Source organism: Lissotriton vulgaris, unplaced genomic scaffold (assembly GCF_964263255.1).
Source record: "Lissotriton vulgaris unplaced genomic scaffold, aLisVul1.2 SCAFFOLD_315, whole genome shotgun sequence".
Taxonomy (NCBI): domain Eukaryota; kingdom Metazoa; phylum Chordata; class Amphibia; order Caudata; family Salamandridae; genus Lissotriton; species Lissotriton vulgaris.
In genome coordinates, this window is record NW_028250410.1 from 1,268,464 (window position 1) to 1,290,194 (window position 21,731).

The window sequence follows — 21,731 nt, forward strand, 5'->3', positions numbered from 1 at the left end:
AGAGAAGTTGAAACAAGAAACATTACCTGTATGGTCATTCTGAGGCACCCAATCCTTCTGTCACCTTCCCAACAGCACCACAATACGTGCAACTCCAAGCAGCTCTAAAAACCTTGGACTCTTTAAACAAATGCAAAGCTATCCTTTGAACAGCTGCCTCTCCGGGTGATCAGGCCTCTGCCTTACGTTACTACCTACAATTTACGTCAGTTACGTGGCATATGTCGCGAGGGTGTGGACATAAGGCGATACGAAGAAAGAACCAGGAGGGTTGAGCATCAACATTTAGGAAGGCTTCTTCCTCCCGCATGCAGCTTTCCAATCTTCCCTATAGCTTGGGAAAGGAAATCAATAGCCAAAGCTCACATGGAGAGGGAAGCGCATGTTAAGCCATCCTTGGTTGAGGTTTGTCTCTTCATCTTGATCTCCATGTGCAACAGATGTGGCTTAATGGCCAGAGCGGCGGACTTTGAAGCTGGGGAACAAGGTTAGAGTCTGGCGGAGGCTCAAACATCCTGTGATTCTGGACAAATTACTTAATCTCCCCGTGCCTACCAAAAAATTAATGTGTCAGTGTGTAATGCAACTGTCGCACATGCAAAGCGCTCCAATACCTTCGAGTCGACTTCGCTCTATAGAAATCTGCAACAACAAAAAACCCAAAGAAAACACTGACAAACTTAATTGTTTCTAAGTGCAGGTGTAACTAATAGGAATACAGAGCCACTGATACAAATAGGGGTCCAGAAAGTAATCATAAAAGTTTCATGGCTTAATGCCACCATATATAATTCAATTAAAAAAATATTGGTAAGGGCCTAGTATAAAAGTGCTTTACAAAAAGGAAACCATTTTTGCGCTGTTCCGTGCAGGGAAAAAAAGAGGGTGGGGGGGGGGGGAGGGTAAAAAAGATGCTTTACCATTTTATTTCCCATATTTATGCCAAATCTGGCATGAAAGTAGAACTTTACTCAGAAAGGGTGTTAACATTGAGTGGTTTGGTGTAAATCTGTTTAGTGAAGATATAAGCGTTTTAAAGAGGTGCTGGGTGGCATTTAAAGATGTTTTATACCTCTGCTGTTTAAAACCACAATACCTGTTCACCACAAATCAGTTTTGTTTTTATAAATGTGACTGGCTGATGAAGAGGATCACATTTTTGTTGCCATCTTGAAAATTTTGATTTTTGTGCAAACTTGTGATTTTTTTGCGTAGTGGTACATTTATTTCCAAATTAATGGGGAGGGGCACCATGAGAGATGTCTGACTCCAGGGGAGGGCTGGGTGGCGCTAGGAGACCTGGAAAATGGTTAAAAGCCAACATATCTTAAAAAAAAAGTTTGCTGTGAAATAATACTGATTTTTATAAAAATCGAGATCGTGCAGCTGCCAGCTCTGTGTACAAAATCATGATTTTTATGGAGAGTGAAATATTTTTCAAAAAGTATTTAGGGTAAAATTACACTTGCTGCACACAGCTAAGCATGGGCGGAAAATCCGTTCCGCTCGCGGATTTTCGGTAAATTCGCAATCCGCGAACTCTCGCGAATTTACCGAAAATCCGGAAATTCGCACGCAGCGGATTTTTGGGCTTGGTGATACAATATTGCGGCGTGCTGCGTTCACTTACCGTCATTCAGCGTTTGCCAAGTTGTTTTTCTCGATATTTTGCGAGTGCTGCGCCATTTTGGATCTTGCTACGGGATCCCGCTGGAGTTTGGCGACGCATAGCGAGAGTTCGCAATTGCGAACATGTAGATGCGGCGGGCAGCAACAATCTCGCACTCGCGAAATTACAAAATTTGCAATTCTGCACAAGAAATCCACCAGCAAGCAGCATAAACCTTCTGAAAATGATGATTTTTATCAGAATAACTCCTCAGGTTGACATTTGCTTGCACATTTTTGGATTTGAGGCCTTTTTGACTTTCTTTGGATCACTTTTGGATTAGAAATCAACTTTCACAAGTAAGTTTGTTTGGGGCATTACAGTTGCTGTTCTGCAGAAAAACGAGTTTTGCAAAACTGAAAGCACTCAGCAGGTGCAAAAGTTCACTCATCATTAGTAACCATTCCCTGTAGTGCTTCCTGAGGGGCCCCTCCAGAGTTCAGTTGCCTACGTTTGTTTGGGGCATTACAGTTGCTGTTCTGCAGAAAAACGAGTTTTGCAAAACTGAAAGCACTCAGCAGGTGCAAAAGTTCAAACTCATCATTAGTAACCATTCCCTGTAGTGCTTCCTGAGGGCCCCCTCCAGAGTTCAGTTGCCTACTTGCAACTATTCTATGACCCTGCTCTGACCCTCACAGCAGGCTCATAGAATAGCTACAAGTAGGCCACAAAGGTCCTGGGAAAAAAAATTGCACTGCAACAGAAAGCAAACTACAGATAAGGAAGCAGGTGCCAGACAGAAAGTTTAAATACAGTGACACATTAATCAACCCCAAATTAATTCATGTCAGTTGAAGCAGGGCAGGTGTGCTTGCTTCTCCCCCCCATAATCTACAGTGATGAATCAGAGGGTGGCAGTGATGTACCAGAGGGTGGCATGGGTGAATCAGAGGGTGGCAGTGGTGAAACAGAGGGTGCTGTGAACCTGTGATGATGAACCAGATGTAGAAACAACAAAGTCGCGACCGTTGCGAGCCGACAAGTAAGTTCGTAATTACGAACTGGTACAAAACCCTCGCAAACTGGCAGAAAACCTTGCGAACACAAAAAAAAATCCGCAAATTTGCGAGAATTCGCAGATTTTGCGGATTGCGAGTTCGCAAATACGCAAATTCGCGAACGCCAGATTCGCAAAATTCGCCCATGCTTACACACAGCCAGAGGCTATGCCTGTCAGTGTTAGGCAACTGGGGCAGGTTATGTTATGTTATGTTAACCTCCATTTATAACGCGCAAGGCTACTCGGAAGTGTCCCAGCGCGAAAGCCAAAAGGTAGGAGAAAAAAAAAAGAGGTGACCCGGCTGAAAAGTTACTTAAATAAAAGAGTTTTTAAATGTTTTTTAAACAGCCTAAGGTCCTCAATGCTGCGAAGTTCAAAAGGCAAGGCATTCCAAGCCATGGACGCTCTGACAGAAAGGGAGCTGCCACCCACTCTGGGTAAACAGTACCTAGGTACGACCGCGAGGCATTGGTCTGAGGAGCGCAGATGTCTGGGTGGTACATAGAACGTGAAGCGTCTCCTAAGATACTGCGGCCCTGCCTTATAGAGGGCACCATGGGCCAGTGCAGATCCCGCAGCAACTGTCTTACGCCAGACCTAACAGGGATCCCCAGTAAAGCTCTCGTGTTCTGGACAATCTGCAGTTTTTTTAGCTGTTATGCCGGGAGACCAATGTACAAAGCATTGGCATAGTCCAGTCGCCACAAGATGAGCTTGCGGGTCACCGTTTCTTTGGCCCCTTTGGGCAATAGGGGAAGGAACTTCTTTAATCGTTTAAGCGTGCCGAAGCACACACTGGCTAGTTTACTAATCTGAGGCAGAAATCTTAACTCCTTGCTGAACCAGACCCCAGATTTTTTGCCAGGCTCCCCATAGAATTAGGCAAGGGGTAACTCACAGGCCAGCTGTCCCCTCTCAAATGCGGAGGGAAGGATCCATAGAGGTGCACCTCCGATTTCTCCTCGTTGCACTTCAGTTGGGCCTGCTCTAAACATTTAAAGACTTCCGCAAGACAGTTTTTCGCAGTGGTCGGAGAAAAATCGGTTTTCTTCCATGAGAAGAGGGGATGGGCATCATCAGCATAAGCGATGACCTTAGCGCCCAGCTCCTCCGCCAGGTAGATGAGGGGCGTCATATAGACATTAAATAGAAGGGGGCTCAATGTAGTGCCCTGCGGAACCCCCGTGGTCAGTCTTCGTGGCGTTGAGGAGCAGGGAGGCAGCCATATTTGTTGTGTTCTATTAGCCAGAAAAGATTCAATCCAACCTCACACCTGACCAGAGATGCTGATGTTAGACAACCGCGCCAACAGTTGGCGGTGAGGTACGGTGTCAAACGCGGCAGAGAGACAAATAGCACCAGAGCTGCTCTGCCGCTGGCATCCAGGCACTCCTTAATCGCCTCCCCCACCTCGACCAGGGCTGTCTCAGTGCTATGAGAGGCCCTGAAACCCGACTGGACAGAGTGGAGGGCGCCAGAAGTCTCCACAAACTCCAAGAGCTGGTTGGAATTAGGGCCTGGCATCGGGTAAACGCATTGTGAAATACACTAAAAATACACCAAAATAAATACACAACTGGGAAGAAAAGATGCTGTGAAGAGAAAGCCCAGAGGCACTGGTGTCTCATTGTGGAGATTCCATTTCAAGTGTCCCTGCAGATTGGGGAGGTGCTCCAGAAGTGTCCAATCAAAATGAAAGCTGTGAAAAGCAATCGTAGTGAAGTTAGGAACCCCGTGCATAGTAAATGCCTCATGGGCCCTAATGCAAGGCATGAAAATGTGCTCTTTATCCACCTAATGGCTAACAAAGTACAGCCATTATTGGAGGCAATCAATTCCTAAAGTCCTTGTACTCTCGTGCCACTGCAGCACCACTGATAGCCACGCGTCTACCAGTTCCTAAATATAATCAAAGTCCATTTGTGCACTGCATGGAGTCTCCATGACCTCAAAGCACTCATGAACCTGTACTTAAAGCTGTGGTGTCTAAGCGGCCCATGTGGTCCACTGCGTTGGTGAGGACGGGTACGTGAATGTTGCAAGGATCAAGGGATATCCAGAATATTGAAATAACCCCATCTTGAGCTCTAAACACACCGAGAACATCAACTCTTTAGAAGACTTACCTCCACCCCATCATGATCCTTCCATCACATGAGCTATTAACCCATCCGTCAGTTCATCCCTTCCCCTTTTCATCCACCCATCCACTCACTCCGCTATCCATCCATCCTTTCACCCAAGCATCCATCAGCATACCCACTAACTCTTTCAATCTACTGTAGGAAACAGGCTCTGTATATACTACACAAAAATTAGGTATAGTGTGTATAGAGAACAAGTGACCCCAGAGATATGCAGATGTTAAAGTTAGATAGAACCTTACTCTCTATTTGTGGTAGAGTGGTCGAGCAGTAAGGCAGTATCAGAGGACAGTGTTAAGCATTTCATGTACACACTCAGTCAGCAAATGAAGACACACACTCAATAACTGAACTCTAGGCCAATTGTATTTGTATAAAAATATATACTGTGGTTTTATTTTTAGAACCAAGCAAGCCTGGCACATGTAAGCATTAAATACTTCTCAGTAATAAGCTACTGGATATAGAACACTTTGTTTGATTTACAGGGGATGCAGTAGGATGCAACACTTAGAAATAAAGTACATTGAAATGAATAGTCTTTTTCAGTAAATTACAGGTAAGTTACTTTTTACGTTACTTTTCTAACTCTGTGATGGATACCTAGATTTAGCACTGGGACATTTCCTGTAAACAGGTAAGTAATTACGTTTTGGTAATTCACATGATTTTTTAAGAATATGTTCAGGTTGCAAAACTCCACAGAGTCGGTTTTTTGGAAGAAAAACAGTCAATGTTATCCTAAGGAGGAAAACATGTTAACTATTCACAGATAAGTAATCAACTGTGGGAGTTAAGGTTTTGGGGTTAGACTCAGGGGTCCCCCAGGGTCAGTGATGCACTGTTGTTGTACCCTCAGTGGCACTAGGGCGGCCTGGTGCAGAGTGTTGAGGCCCAATGTTATACAATGGGGGATAGGGGGTCTCCGGTTGGTGGCTGCTGGCAAGCAGGCCACTGGGTTGTAGGAGCTAAGCTCCTAGGGTTAAGGTCAGGGCAAATGAGGAAACAAAGTAGCACAAAAGGTGCACCCTGAGCAGCATTGGGGCGACCGGGTGCAGAGTGCTTTTTTGACGTCGGGCGCCCTGTTTTCTATGGAGAACCTCCGGTTTGTAAAAGCACTGCAGGCAGGGAGACTAAGGACTTCTGGGTGCGACCACCACTTGGAGAGGTAAGTTGGGAAGTTAAGAATTGGTTAGGCAGCGTCGGTTTGGGCACACAAAGCAGTGGGGCGTCGGGTGCAGGGGTGCCTTTTGGGGTTGGATCTTATTACCAGCTCCTGGTCTCGGTTAGGGGGGCCTTCTGGATTTAGGCTGCAGGCATCTGCTGGAGGCTTGGGGCAGGTAAGGGGTTTCCAAATCTCGGGTCAGGATCGCCGGGGTGACCTCCTTGTTGTGTTTTTCCACTCAAGCTTGGGCCGGGTTCGGCGGGTGCATAGTGGGCTGGGTTTGTGGTCTCTGGCTGGTGCCAGAAGCTGCAGTTTGAACAAATCCGGTGTTCACATGAGATGCAGTCTTTAGAAGTGAAGGCAGGCAGGTCCTCCGGGTTTCTTGAGGTTGCTGGCTGCAGGACACACCAGGATTTCACAGGAACAGGTTCGAGGGGGGAGACAGGCCGGTAGGGCTGGGGCCAAGTCAGTGGGTGTCGTCCTCTTGTTCGATCTTTACGGCTCTTCAGTCCTTCTTATCTTCTTTCTTGTCTGGATCTGAGGAAGCAAGGTTCAGGGTGCCCCTAAATACTAGATTTTGAGGCGTTACAGGTAGGTAAGGGCAGGGCCCAATGGGTCCTTTCCCTTGGGTGAGTACACCCCCTATCGTGCCACCCTCCAGTGGGAGGGGGGCAGGAGGATGTCCCTGGTTGGCTCAGTCCCCCCTATTTTAGGTCTCGTAGCGATACAGCGCGCCAGCGCTGTACTCGCCGAGATCTTTTGTCACGGACTGTGCGTCCCAGGAGACAGCCTCGGCCACGCGCATTGCCTCTTCAAGGAGGCGATTTCCACTGGCCACGCGCTCGCGAACGCGCTCAGCTGCTGTCTCCTGGGAAGCAGCAACACCACACTCGCATGCGCAGAAACAGCGACAGACACACACTCGAGCGCTCATGCACGCACGCACCCACACATACAGAGAACCCACCCCCGCCGTCGCATACACACACACACACACACGTGCACCGAGCATCCCCCCCCTCCGCCGTTGCACCCCCCCCCCCACCCCCCACCCCTCCACCGTCGCACACACAGACACACACACACGCACACACACATACAGGCATCCCCCCCCCCTTCCCCGCTCACCGGTCAACGGCCCTCCGGACTTGTGCAGCCTCCGACCGCGGGGCTCTCCCTCGGTGCTCCTCCAGGCACTCCGTGGGCGCGGGCTTCACAAAACGGAAGTCCCGCCCCACGATAGGTTTCGTTTTGTCAGTCCCGCCCCACGATAGGTTTCGCATGCAGCTCGTCTGTCTGCTGGGCCGGTGTCAGCTCGGTTTGCATCCTCGTCTCTCCTCGCTGTAGTCCGTGATGTGGCAGTAACTTGTACAGCTAGTGCATTGGTGAGTAAGTCAGTATTCAAAAGCAGAAAGAGCCGGAGGTCCGGGGTTGGGGGTCTAACTGGCCCGTGCACACACGCTCCCAGGCAGTCTGCACTTTCCCATTAACAAACTCAGTAGACAGCTCCTGCATTACCACACTATAGTTGTCTTCAAAACGTACTACAGTCGCCTTACAACAGAGATTAACATCAATAAGTTAGAATAAAAACTGTGAGGTATCATCAACATACAGAAGTACAATGTATCCGCCCTCGTTCTCCCCTCAAAAGAAACAGATGCAAAGCCAATAGGTCTCCTGTTGGCTGCTGACCTTTTTACTTTGCCAATGCGGATTTTGTTTGCGAATGTTTTTTGTATTGAAGGCACGGATTGCATGGAAACAAAGATTGCTAAAAAGGCTATATATTTTATGTAAAAGCACACAACAGTCGTCGCTAGAACTGAAAAGGACTACATATTGTATGCATGTGCACACTGAGGAACTACCGACTTCCATCGCTTACAGTCAAGTAAGCCAATGGCTGAAGTGGACTGACACTGTGTAGAATGTCGTTAGCTGTGGTGGGCGGGAAGCAAAACGTTAATGACTACAGCACACCAACAGATGAAAAGGGCCGACTGTAAGGCACTCTAGAGGAGTATGTATATTATATATTTTTTTTTATTTAAAAAAACGACTATTTCAGAATGTTAAATGTATAAGGGGAACAATCTAATAACTACATTTAATTTGAGCGCCATTTAAAAAAGGGTGACTTAGATGGAAATCAGATGTCTGAGTTTCAGGTAGACAGAAAAGAATCATCAGTTCGTATATTCTGGCAATATCTTTGCTAGAACGAATGGAGACACAATCAAGAGAAATGGTTGCGATCCAGAGCAGTTACTTGGAGTAAGGATGAGTAAATGTGCTTCGTGCTGGGGCAACATATTCGTGAACTATGACTTGGGTGACTTAAAGTCATAAGACAAGGAGGGCACATGGGTACGCACGCATGTTTATATTGATGACAGATGGCTCTGGCGTGGCCTAGTGCTGTGTACCACAAAAGTGACACTTCTGAGTCGATTTTGTGAGGATTGGGCGGAAATCGTGTTATGAAGTGTCAGTGAATGTTCTAAAAACGCATTTCCTAGAGATCGGTTGAAGGGACGTTGGTTGTTGTAAGTACCATAAACATGAATAGGCAATGATAATATTATTTATTTAGGAAGTTTGCAGAGAAAATTCTGGCTTTGTGCTTTAATTGTTGTAAATAGCACGCTGCGCGTAATTTTTTTCCCCTCCCTAATGTAAATATCTCCCGTGTTGTTCTCTGTCGCCTGTGCCCCCTTCCTGTAGTGATTCTCCTTGTGCTTCGCTCCACCACCTACACCCACCCTCCCCATGTTGCTTTCATGTTAATCTCCATACCCTCCCTCGTATTACTTGTATGTGAACTCCGCCCCCCTAACAACCCGCCGCCCTACCCCCAGTTATTCCCCTCCACCATCACCCACCTACATTCCCCATTGCTTCAGGATGTTGGTCTAAACTCTAAAGTAAACGTTTGGCTGCAAAGCATAGCATTATTTAATCATTTTTGTTTTATTTACCGATCCATCTCGGATAGGTAAATAACAAGAAATAAACACCTACGTCATTTCGTAGGCATGTGCATTCATGCTGTAGACATGTGCCTACCTACAAAATGACACAGCAGCTGTGTCATGCTTTTTTTTCTTTTAAAATAGCCAATGCTGCACAGCATACGCGAAGCGGTGAAGCATGGCTAAAAAGGCTTGGCAAAGCCAATAGGATTATTAGTAAGGACCTAGTGTTTTTTTCAGTGTTCAATTTCATACATGCTAGTAACTATTTAAAACTTTTTATTTATTTGAATTTCTGTGCATCATTTAAAATGTGTGCATGGCATGATTAGTTTTTTTTTTTTTAAATTACACTAGCATTGTATTCTCGTGTTCAACGCTGATGCAATGTAAGTTTATGTATATAAAGCTTAATTAACACATGATCACTATGAAGATAATTTTGTGACTTGAATTGTATATAAATTGTTGTTAAGCATGATTATTCACTTTAGAGTTTAAGTAGGATTTAATAAACCAAATAAGCTACACTTCTAATTCAGTATATAGCATCTAATTTTTCTACGTTTAACTAGAGAAACTGGTTCGTCCCCCACTACAAAAGCGGACAATGACACTGGTACTAAAATCATACAACATGGTAGCTGCAGGAACCAACTGGCTCCGTGTAATTTTCCTCATCTATTGTTGACGTTTGCACCCTTACACCCCTGTGTCCTCACCTCTATGTGCAAGAACCTGCCCCTCCCGCTGCACCTCTTAGGCTCGCTTGTGTGCACTCCTCTCTGCCTCCCGCTCTGTGCACCTCTGCGCCTTCCTATGCATTCCTCTGTGCACCTGTACACTCCCTGTCTCTTTCGTGCTGTGCGCATCCATGTCCCTCCCCATCCCCGCTTGCACCTCTCGGCTTCTCTTGTGTGCATCCCTCTGCCTCCCCGTGCCCTGCGTTTATGCTTACCTCTGCGCTTCCATTGTTTCATGTGTGCACGTCCCTGCTTCCTTGTGTGTGCACACCTCTATCCCTTCTCTCTTTGTGCATGCTTCTGTCATAAGAACGGACGTGGTACAGGTAGGCTGTTTTTTATTTATTTATTAGTTTTCACTTTTATATAGCGCAAACTTTACCCGCAGGTATCCGAGCGCTTTAAATCAGCATGCTTATAACAAGCAAGACTAGCACTCTATATTACTGCCAACTTAGCTTAGCATAAGCAACAGCTAACTACTCACAAACAATGTTTATATACCAATTGCAAATGTAAAAAAAATTAATGCAAAGCATTGTCATTCACAATGCCAGTAACTCAAACTTTAATGCTGCGAGACCTATTGCATTGCAAATGCTTGTTTCAAGATGGCAGGGACTCAGAGTTGTGCTTTACCTCGCCTCCCCCACCTGAGGGGTGGAGCTGGCAAAGGTGGGAACACCTCTTTCCCTCACTTGCTTTTCCCGCCGGGCTTTCCCGCCCAAAGTGGAGGGTAGAACCAGTGGGGAAGTTGCTGAAAACAGCAAATGGTCTGGGGAAGCTCACAAAGGCGGCATGCCTTTGAAGCTTCCCCTCTCGTGAAACCTGCCCATCCTGGGGTAGGAGACTTGGCACCTTGTCCCAGGATGTGCATCCTGGGACAAGGCCCCCAAGAGCCGCAGGCTCTCGACCCAGGGGTCCAGACACATCTCTGTGGGTGGCAGCCTAAGCAGCCATTCAGTCAGGTCACTAGGAGTTGGTCGAATTTCAGGGGGCATCTCTAAGATGCCCTCTGTTGTGCATTTTACATTAAATCCCACACTGGCATCAGTGTGGATTTAATGTGCTGAGAAGTTTGATACCAAACTTCCCAGTTTTCAGTGTAGCCATTATGGTGTTGTGGAGTTCGTAATAACAAACTCCCTGCTCCATATACTCTTAATGGCAGCATTGCAATTACAGTGCCCAGGAATGGTCTTGGGCACTGTAGGGGTACAGGGATTATGCACCTGTACCCTCACCACTGGCATAGAGCACCCAGCTAGAGGGGTGACTGATGTATGCCAGGGCAGTGGTTTGTGGGCATGGCACACAGGGATGTGAGCCATGTCGATTCTTCACTTTGTTCTGCACCCAGACATGCAGCCTGCAAAGTAAGTGTCCGAGTGTCAGGGTAGAGGGCCTCTAAGGGTGGCACAATAGGTGCTGCAGCCCTTAGAGGCCTTCTCTGGTCACAGTGCCCTGGGTACCCGTGCTATCATTAACCAGGGACTGACATGTGGCCAGAGATGCCAATTGGGTTTGTGCTTCAGTGCAATTTTAGGGAAGGAGCATAGGCACTGGGTACCCGATTAGCAGGAGCCCAGGGCATACTCACTCTAAGAACATTAGCAATTCAGCAAAAAGTGGGGGCAACTTTGCAGAAAAAGGGCACTTTCTCACATCTACTGAGTCGGTTATTCTTCTATCCTTCTGTTCATTCACCATTTATCTTATTGCTCCTTTCACTCTTCAACCCACCCAATCACGCTTCCACCCATCCATCCTTTCCCTCTCTTTCCACCCTTCCAAACCTACCTTTCAACCTTTTTTTACTGTCTTTACTTTCAAGAGTCCTTCTTTCCACCCTTCCTTTCTCCTCCTTGGATTTATTTCCTCCCGCTACCCATTTTTCTCTCATCCTTACTGTAGCTTTCTAATCTTTATCTCTCACACCCACCTCTCTTCCCCTCGGTCTCAGTTTTCCCCTATTTTCACCAATTCTCTCTCTGTTACTCTTAGTGTACAGGTCGTCGCTGTGCCTGTACCCCTTTGTTACCCAATTCCAAACTCTTCTAGTTATGAGAATTTTGTCTACAGACGCAAACAATTCAGTAGCATTTAAGTGAGGCACTGTGTACCAGCCCATCGCGCCAGCGGCCGCCCCTTCCTCAGCTGCTAGAGTGGGCTTCTCCAGCTACTCAAAACACTACTCTCTTGGCCAATCTGCTGCATGTACCCCTATTTCCCCGGTTACCCCGTGGTCTCACTAGATGGGGAATGGTGGGTGCTTGCAGAAATGAGAATGGTTGTTGCATACATTCTCACACAAAAAATCCACATCTAATGAGAAACATCCCCTGGTGCAATGCTTGGCAGGACAGGGGACGTGGTCGCTTTTGGGACAGAGGCAATGGGAGCTGGGCAATGGGAATGGAAAAGTACTCCAGCTGACCTGGAGGTGATAGAGCCGTGGCAGTGACGATACCCAGGCAGGGAGGCGGCGCAGAGGGGAGGGTTTACTAGAGGATTTAGGGTGCCATACTTTGGGCCATGGCTTGGCCCCTGGCTGATAATTTGCCTTCCGCGAAGGAAGTGTCGGAGACAGTTTGAACTAAATTAATGAAGGACGTTCAAGCAGGATGCATGGAAGCCTAGTTTCAGGAGAACCCAATACAGGACCTGGTCAAGTCACTTTTCGTGTTCTCCCTAGGAAGGTGAAAGGAGAGCACACTCGGATTTCTGAGACCTTTAGTATCTTTTTGGACTGGTTTGTGAAGCTGGAGGTCACAAAAAGTGATGCACTCATTCAACAACTTTGTTGGTAAGTGGGAGAGAAAGGCACTGAGAATGCCTCAGTTTGACGAGGACATTGGAGAGCGTTGATGCCAGGTTTGGCGTATTATTGGCCCCTGAGAAAATAGAAGGACCGGCCACAAAGATACCATTTCTGGGTACTGAACTTGAATCAATCAGTGTATATTAAGTCCATTCCATTTGATAACTTTATTTCGGTCGAGAGACCACAAAAGTGCAATAAAATATGTACAAGCACAGTAATAAAACCACAAATACAATTGAGTTAAAAAGATATTAAACAGTGCGTTATCAAAGAATAAGCAGATAAGTGGATGTGGGGCATTATTTCGTACTAGAAAAAAAAGAGTTCTTCTCCGCCACATGCGAAATAAAAAACGGGAAACAGCAAAAACAATGGGAGGGGCAGTGTCATAGGTTAAAACTCCTGCAGCTTGGGCACATTGTCTAAACCCCACATTTTTGCACAGTGGAAGGATCCAGCACTTCCGAATTCCGCTGTATGCGGGGCAGAAAAAGAATATATGTACAATGTCTTCCCTCCAATAGTTGCAAGCAGGGCAATTGGCCTCTGACAAGAGTGACCATCTGGATGTAAGTGCCCCTATTGGTAAGGAGCCATGCCTCAGTTGGGTGTACAGTTTTCTTGCGAATGGGGGCTGCACCAAGTCCAGAAACACCTCCGTCCTGGGGCTAACTTTCGTCAGAAGAAACTCTGTGGTCAGCCTTCCCAGGGAGGTCGAGCAGTGTAGAGTTTTGAGGTTGTAGGACTTTACAGCCGCCACTATTTGGGACCTTTGCGTCCTCACACAGCAATCTTCCGGTGCATCCCAAAATTGTGACATACCAAGTTGATGGAAAAAAGCCTTGACGTGGGCCAGCCAAGGTATGTTCTTGTGTTGTAGCTGGCCCCAGATTGCAGTGAACTCTGCCCTAAAGGATGCCAGCTTCGGCACGGACCAAAGTCTTCTCCAATAGAGCAGCGGTCGTGCAGCTGCCAGCTCATCGATGGATTCTAAGCCTAAGTCTAGGCGTAGTGGTATTAGGGGAGTACTTTGTGGGAGAGCTACCAAATGGCGCATAAAGGCATGTTCAACCTTCGATAGCTCATGTACTTTCATATGTCCCCAAAGTTCTGCGGCGTACAAAGCTGCTGGCCTGACCTGCATTTTGTAGATCTCAAGGGCAGGAGTGACAGGTTTAAAGGTTGAAGCGCTATGAAATCTGCCTATACCTCCCGTAATCTGGGACAGTCTCAGAGATGATTTAGAAACTTGGTGGTCCCATGTGAAATGTTCAGTCAATGTGACCCCCAAGTATACAAAAGTCTTAACACGCTCCAAGGAAATTCCATTAAGCATAGGATTTGGGCGGGTATGTCTCGGGGGATTGAAGATCATGAACTTTGTCTTCTCCAGGTTGACCTCCAACCCCCGTGAGGCACATAAGGACACAAACCCGTCCAGTGAAGTCACATTTACTAAAAAATACAAGATATACTGAGAGCTAGAATTTGTTGGGAGAAAAATGCGAACAGAGAAAAATGCAGCAAGTTTGGAACCATCTGAACTTTGCATGTAAGGTGGTGGCCCCGGATAGGTCATTTTGCAGAGAGGTGGCCTTGACCACGAGGGGGACATTGAAACCACACCACAGGCTTAGAATCTTGAAAAGGATAAGGCAGGAAGGGTTTGCCTTGGAATATATTCTTGGACAATTGTACTTAAGTGACTCTGTGACTTGAGAAAGGCCAGGCCACCTGGGCACTGGAGATCTTCTCTGACGTGTCAGAGGGCTGCAGTTTCCGCATTTACTGGAGATGGCAGTGGTGTGTGGCATGATCACTAGACAATAGAAGAAAGCGCAATTATAGCATTGTCTTTTTAGAGTTCTTCCTCGTCTTGTGAGCAGTGAGGTTGTGAGGCAAGAGGCGCAAGAACAGGAAGCTGGATTCAGTCAGACATTGAGCTGGTAGTAGGGGTGATCCATGAACATCCTGCTACTGGGTAGTGTTAGAGTGTCTGCGATGAAATATCGTGCTCAGAGTGCTCCCGATCACAGGGCTCGATACTGGTATCGCTACTGCACGGTCTCGATTTGAGTGGTTGAGATTCTTTGGGCAGCCACCAGCCATGGACAGAAAAGGAGAAGCAATACCAGAAGAGATCTGGAGCCTGGGACGGGCAGAGTCTGCCAATAGGAGAGCAAAGAAAAGAGGAAAGGCTGAGGCGGGCATGGCATCTCGGAAAGACAACACTGTGAGCTCTGTAATGAGGAGGAGGATGATGATTGACAGACAGTTGATGCCACGGAAAGTGGCATGAACAGCATTCTATGGCAAATGTTTCTATGGATATGAACCAGATGGTGAATTTCTGGAGCGCATTGTGGGGGTGGGGGGGTTAGATAAAGGGCAGGAAGGAAAGCAGAACAAAGGCCACAACAGAGTAATTATTAGAGGACATTATGTTAAAAGCACAAATCGTGTGCATATTTGCCTAGGAGCTGGGTTATACCGAGGTAATTTTGCTATCCTGTTTTTCGGTGCCTTCTGGGTGTCTGAAGTGCTCAGGTAAAGAGTATGAGGGAAGTTGTTGTAGCATAATAGCTTTTTAAAATGTGCAAGTGTTTTAATATCAAGTGTAAAATATTTTTAGAAAATGTATAATTTGAATGAAGCTTAGAGGCATACTCGATGAATCTGTGATGTTGCACTTGAAACAAATTTAAAAGGTTGCTTTGAAATGTAATTAATTTCATTAAGTAGTTACGCCACATTTACGCGAGATACCATTTATTTTAATATGCATGCAGTTTCTGATATTCAGCCCATCGTGCTCCTGCTAATTTCCCCGCCTAGTCATGGTCCTGCTGCAAACCATCTTTCCTCTTCCTTGAGCAGAGCATCAAGTGAATGAAGTAAAAGATTAAAAATGAACTGTGTTAGGAAGTGTGCCTTGTGAATGAAGCTTCCATCGGATACCCAAAGTATCATACTCAAGGACTCTCGCTTTAAGTTCCATTGTAGGAGCACTAATTCTAAGAGCCATTGTTTTAGAAATGCTTCATTTTGTGCTGAACATCTCCGGAGTGCAGTTGCTGGGGGAGTAGGCAAAAGATTTCTCTTATCTTAAGAAATGGTTTAGTACTACATATTTTAAAATATTACGTTGCAGTTTTTGATTTACAAAGACAATGCTAACCATGATCATACCATGCTGAATTTGCAGAATTTATTAATAGCTTGTGTGAATTGTGTATAAAAGGCCTTGGGTTTTAGAATCACCGGGTCATTATTAAATGTTGCATCATCTGCTGCTGGGTTGACTTTTTCATTTTCTCCTGAGACTATTTCCATTTTTGTCTAGATTTGTTTAGGAGAGTCTCTCAGTATTCTTTATTAGTTTGGGTCTCTGGGTTTGCCTAAACTGGACTAAAGTTTTATGACTGTGTACTTCTGTATTGGAGCCTTCTTGGCAATTCATGCAGGTTTCTCATTAACGCTTTTGTTAAATCCATAATAAATAAATGTTTCCCTATTTTGATCTAGAACACAGTTATTGATGCTTCCACATTTATATTGTTATATTTTACCAAAGTATTTTTTTTTCTGACGAGGAGTGTAGACTCTAACTGCTAGATCTATTGCCGATTTTGAAACCAGAGTCTTCGAATTATTGGGGCTCAGCTCCCACAGTAGTGACGGATGGGCCTTGTACAGGAACTACAATGCGGTGAGGAGACACTGGAGAGGTTGGACAGGTGGAAGTCAGCAAAGGTATGGGGGTATGTAAGATAAGGGAGGTCATGAAGGTGAGTGGCTGCTAAGGGGACTGGTCTCTTGAAAGGAAGCGGAGGAAGGCGATCAGGCTATGAAGGCACTACATAGTGATGTGGTTAGGTGAGCATGAGAAAGGCTAATCACATGGCCAATAGCCTTTGGATGACGACAAGATGTTGGTGCCTTAGCATGGTTAAGGGGCATTTGGTGGTGTAGCGGATGCTTAAGCACTAAAAGATGGGACCAAGGCTGCAAAAATTGGTAATTCACCTGCAAGAGAATGACGTAGTGGGTGGACTTATTCACGTTGCTGTAAAGTGGGTGGACTTATTAAAGTTGATGTAAAAAGATTTGAAGGCTGTACAAGACAAGTGAGAGGAACCAACATTTTATGGACTCCAGTTTTGCCTGAGAGGGACTGGAGGGGAATCTGCAAGTCAACAGCAATAAACAAGGCGTGTAATAATGTAAACAGGGAGATAGCCAGATTTTGTAAGGCCAGGAAGATTTGAGTACTTCGTCATGAGAACATGTATTAAAATGGGCCTCTGACAGAGGTTCTCATGGGGCAGGTGGTTCGTGCTAAAAAAAAATCAAGCATTTGCAATGCAATAGGTCATGCATTTGTGTGAGTTTGAGCTATTGGCATAGTAAATGACAATGCCTTTTATTTATGGCTTGTTTTTAAAACCGATAAATAAAAGGCATGGTCATGTACAATGCCAATAGTCTAAATTCTCACAAATACGAGACTTATTGCATTGCAAATGGGTTCATGCTATAAAAATGGAGAAAAAAAGTGTGTGGAGAGAGCGTGTCAAGCTATTTGAGAAAATAGTACTCAGAGGCTGTAATTAAAGCCTACAGAGTAACAACACACTTAACGGGGTGCGGCCATGGGTGGCTACAAATTGAGACAAGGCGGTACTAAGGAGGGACTACATAGCCTATTGACCAACGACCAGTTTATAGTGGATAATGACAAGCCAATGAAAAGTATGGACGGAGAGTGGGCGGAGCTTCAAGTCCCTACCTGAATACAGCATGCTTCTCAGAGCAGCTCATGCGCCGCCCAGGTTCTACCTAAAAAGTAAGGAAAACTTTACTGTGCTTCCAAGAACAGGTACTCTTCCCACTTGTAATCTTTAGCGAAGGGGCTGGGAAAACACTGTTGCAGGACTTCCATCCTCTCGATTCGTCGTTCGCTCACTTCTGCCACGCCCTTGCTACGTCACGTGGCAATGATTGGGTCATGTTATGTTAATTTATTTTTAGAACGTTCGTAGAGCTTTGTGGTGCTGTGGAAAAGCCAACAACTAAACGCTGCCACACAGATAAAGGTACCAGTGACGGCTTTCAGCACTGCTTTGCAATAGTAAACAACTAAAATATTATTTGAGCCTTATATTGATGATTTTTTATCGTTTCAAGTTCACCATGTGACATCTGGGCTAAAGGAGACACCGAAATGGGATTAAATAACATATGTGGATCTTAAGAAGAATGTAGGAACCTATTGAGAAATATTTTGACACATGATTTTTTAGATTTACGAACCAGAAGGGCAAAATAGATTTTAGAAAAAAAAAAATATAAGATGATTTTATTTTGTTAAGCATATTATTTTGGAGTATCTGAGTAGGAAACATAATAAATGATATCTTGCACATCATTGTATAGGATGCAACTACAAACAAGTGGCTTTAGCATTCTATGACCACAATTATTTTCATTGTGCTTGGTGTAACGTTTAGCCATGTGAACAGTGAGCCCTATCACTTTATTGCCAACTATGAGATAAGAATGTCTCAAAAGGCAATTTAAAATACTTTGTTTAATTAGTATCTGTTATGATATGTTTTGAATGGTAAGTTTTCTTCTGCATTTGATTAGAAGGATTGTAGAACAGGAAATCGGACATAAAGAAAGCCGGAAGTAAGCAACTTTGCAAATGACAAAAGCCGATCTCTCACTTACCCATCTCCTTTGTATAGAAGGTAAATGTAAATACACAAAAAAAATATCCTTCTTCACATTTAGTTATTGGCTCCTTTCAACAAAACCACAGTCTCAAATCTACAGCGAAACCACAGCAAAAAGTTCCCGGGCATATTTAAGCGAAAGAAAAAAAAGGAACACCCCATGACTGGAAATTCCTCGCAGGTGCGAGTCGCCTGTCAGAGACAAATTCAGGCAGAGTGTGGCAAAAGGCAAGAGTTGCAGGGCAGCCGGGGTCCAGCCTTATCGATGAAAGCTAAAAACCCTGCTTAAAGCAGGCGGCCAATCGATGAACAAAGGCCAGAAAGAAATGAGGTTTGGAACATAACAGCAAGAAATAATGACTGGTGTATGTTTGGTTGTTCAGGATTCTCTGCATGGTGAATAAAGTGAGTACCGTATAAAACGTGATGTGTGCTGGAACACACTCAAAAGAGACCGATCGGAGTGTGTTACTGAGTGTGCTACGGAGAAGGGAAAATTAACACAGAAGAAAGAGCAAGAAGAGGGTGGAAACCGGGCTTTCTGGCTGCTCCAAGGCTTACTTTAAAGGAAGGAAGCCTCCTTAGAGGAGAGAAAACTATAATCCAATTCAACATTGTTACAAATCGTGATTCACATGTCGCAGTCTATCACGATCAGCAAAATTACACTTGTGGGACATTGCTCGTCAATAGTATGAGTGGAAAGTGTCCCCTTCAACTCAATGAGAAGCGCCACTGATGGATCATGGAACATTTGGGAAAACTGGTGTTTATTATTTCCTTTCCTAAACAAGCACGGAAGTGTTGCGTGCGCGTGCCACAGCAAGAAATCTGTTTTGCATTATCGGGCACGATAATGTAAAATAGATGTTGGCCGTGTGGGTAACAGATACCTATAGGCCATGGGTAGGGCAAATGCTGGACATGCACCCGCATTTGCCCAATTGCATGCTGTCTTTGTTAGAAAGATGCACGCAATGCCCAATAGCCTGCAACAATAACAAAACCACAAGCACAAGCGTGTGGTCAGCTTTCAGAAGCCCCTACATGAAGTCTCACGAAGCGCGAGCAGACCTGCGCACTGCAATGCTAGGAGCGATCCCTAAAAAAGGGGAGCGCTGGCAAAAGTGGCTATTAGTTTACTCCTTGCTATCTCAGCAGAGCATGCCAGGCCCACTTAGCGGTAGGGGTCTGGAGTTCAACTTGGTTGAAATGATTTGGTGCAAGGATCACTAGAGGAATCTACATCTGGTCACATCCTTGTGTAGATGAATATGCCTAATATCAGGAATCAGTGGGCAAACAGTTGCAATTTTACTGGATGCAACCCTTTCAGAGGGCCATGAGGCAAGCAGAAGCTAGGGGGCACATCCGCGGAGGCCGAGGCCTTTTATTCCTAATGTCCCAGGGACTGACCTACTATGGGCTCTGAGTAACTGAGTCAAGTACTCTTCCTGGACCTCACCCACACTGGTAGCACGGGTCGAGCCGTCCAAAGCTTTTCAGGGGGATATAGGTGTAAGGTTTATACAGGCACAAGACTCAAAATACATGCAGCGATTCCAGTAAATGAAGGCAAAGCCAGATATCTGCTTTTAGAAAATTATATACGAACACAAAGTGAAATATAGCACACCACAAATACCATACACAGCCTTATTAAGGCCAGCACTTTAGCATTGTCTTGGGAAGATGCTAAGTCCCACTTTCCTGTCAAAGGACTGTGGTTATTCCCAAGGGTCGATGGTCCCTACCAGTCACAGCATTTCCCAGGGAGACAACAACCTCTGGTCACAGTGATGTGCTGGGGCGATGGACTGCGATCTTAACTGGGGCTTCCACCTGGGATACAGGGTTGCAAACAGTGGCACACTGACAGATGACTCAATCGGTTCAGCTGTCCTGACTGGATTGGAACCTCACATTTTTTTAGGGATCCACTAAACCGGATCCCCACTGGACTTCACTTCTTCCAGGCATGCTCCTCCTCCTCAAAGCGTCCTCTGGTCTAAGTCTAAGGCAAAAATGAGTGTACCGGGCTTGAGGGCAAGTGGTCTTCATTCTCCTGGGTGATGTCCCCTCACCCAGCAGGGATGCTAGCAGACGTTGGTCTCCGGTCCTGATCACAACAGACATCCGTCATGCTCAGCTTCTCCATGCGGACGGACAGTCACAATTGACTATCTGACATTTGACAATTTTGTGAGGCTCAAGCTCACCTTTTTAGGTTTTGCCTCGCCAAAAAGATGCGCTCTGCGCATCTTTTTCGGCGCAGGCGAAAACCTGATGAGAATTGTAGTGTGCTTTGGCTCGGCCCTCGTCATTCATTGGCTGGCTCCGTAAATGGAGCCTTGCCATTGGATGAGGGGCCTGTCCGTCAATGCCGGACCAGACACGGGGGCGTTCCCGACATTCTTTGGCTTTTGCCGACGTCACGCGACGCCGGGAACGCCCCCGAGTCTGGTCCGGCATTGCCGGCACTTCTGCGTCTCTCCTGCCCCGTGACTGGCCGGCCGGCCAATCCTAGCGCGGCCGGCCGGAAGTGCCCGCCCCCCGCAGCCCGGGGGAAGAAGGAGAGGAAGACGGCAAGCAGTATGGCGGCGCCCGCGGGGCTCCCGTGGCCTGGAGGGAACCCCGGGAGATGCGGAGGACGTTGCCGGTCTCCCATGCCGAAGAGGGAGACCGGAGAAGTGCCGCCGTCGCAAGGTGCAGGTGAGTGCCTCTGTCCCATGCATCCCCGTGCGCCTCCTCCTTCCCTCGTGACACTACACTCCCTAGAACAGAGCTTTCCAAACTCTGTGTAAAGGGAGACCGTTACGCGAGTGTGTGGGCGCGGGGCCTCGTTAACTTTGCTGCGTGCGACACAACCGAAGTCCGGCCTGCCTGAATAGCTTGTGAGCAGCACTTTAATTCCATTATCTCCCACGAGCAGAGCAAGTCATTCCTAGGTCGGCTAATAGAACTGCTGTTCAATCAAGAGCCAGTAAAAAAGATCAACAAAGCGGCGGAGCCAAAGCCACTCTCAATGTGCTCCTTTTAGTTCTCTCAGTGAGATTACAAGAGCTCGGGTAGACAACTAACGGTATCTCTAGGCAGACCTAACAGATGGTCACATCGAAGGTAGAATTCCCAATTGGTAAGCTCTCCTGAACCTCTCTCCTGGGTTTGTGTATGCCTATGTCTCTCGAGATGCACCGAGCTCTCACATTAAAAGGCATCGCTGGCGAGTGTGTGGGCGCGGGGCCTCGTTAACTTTGCTGCGTGCGACACAACCGAAGTCCGGCCTGCCTGAATAGCTTGTGAGCAGCACTTTAATTCCATTATCTCCCACGAGCAGAGCAAGTCATTCCTAGGTCGGCTAATAGAACTGCTGTTCAATCAAGAGCCAGTACAAAAAGATCAACAAAGCGGCGGAGCCAAAGCCACTCTCAATGTGCTCCTTTTAGTTCTCTCAGTGAGATTACAAGAGCTCG

General features: G+C 46.2%; 1 protein-coding gene across 1 annotated transcript in view; it reads right to left on the reverse strand.

Annotated features, from left to right (window-relative positions):
• Nucleotides 1-21,731, reverse strand: part of LOC147663270 (sodium-dependent proline transporter-like) — a 419,748-nt gene that overhangs the window by 193,952 nt on the left and 204,065 nt on the right. The gene's annotated exons all lie outside the window — the stretch shown is intronic.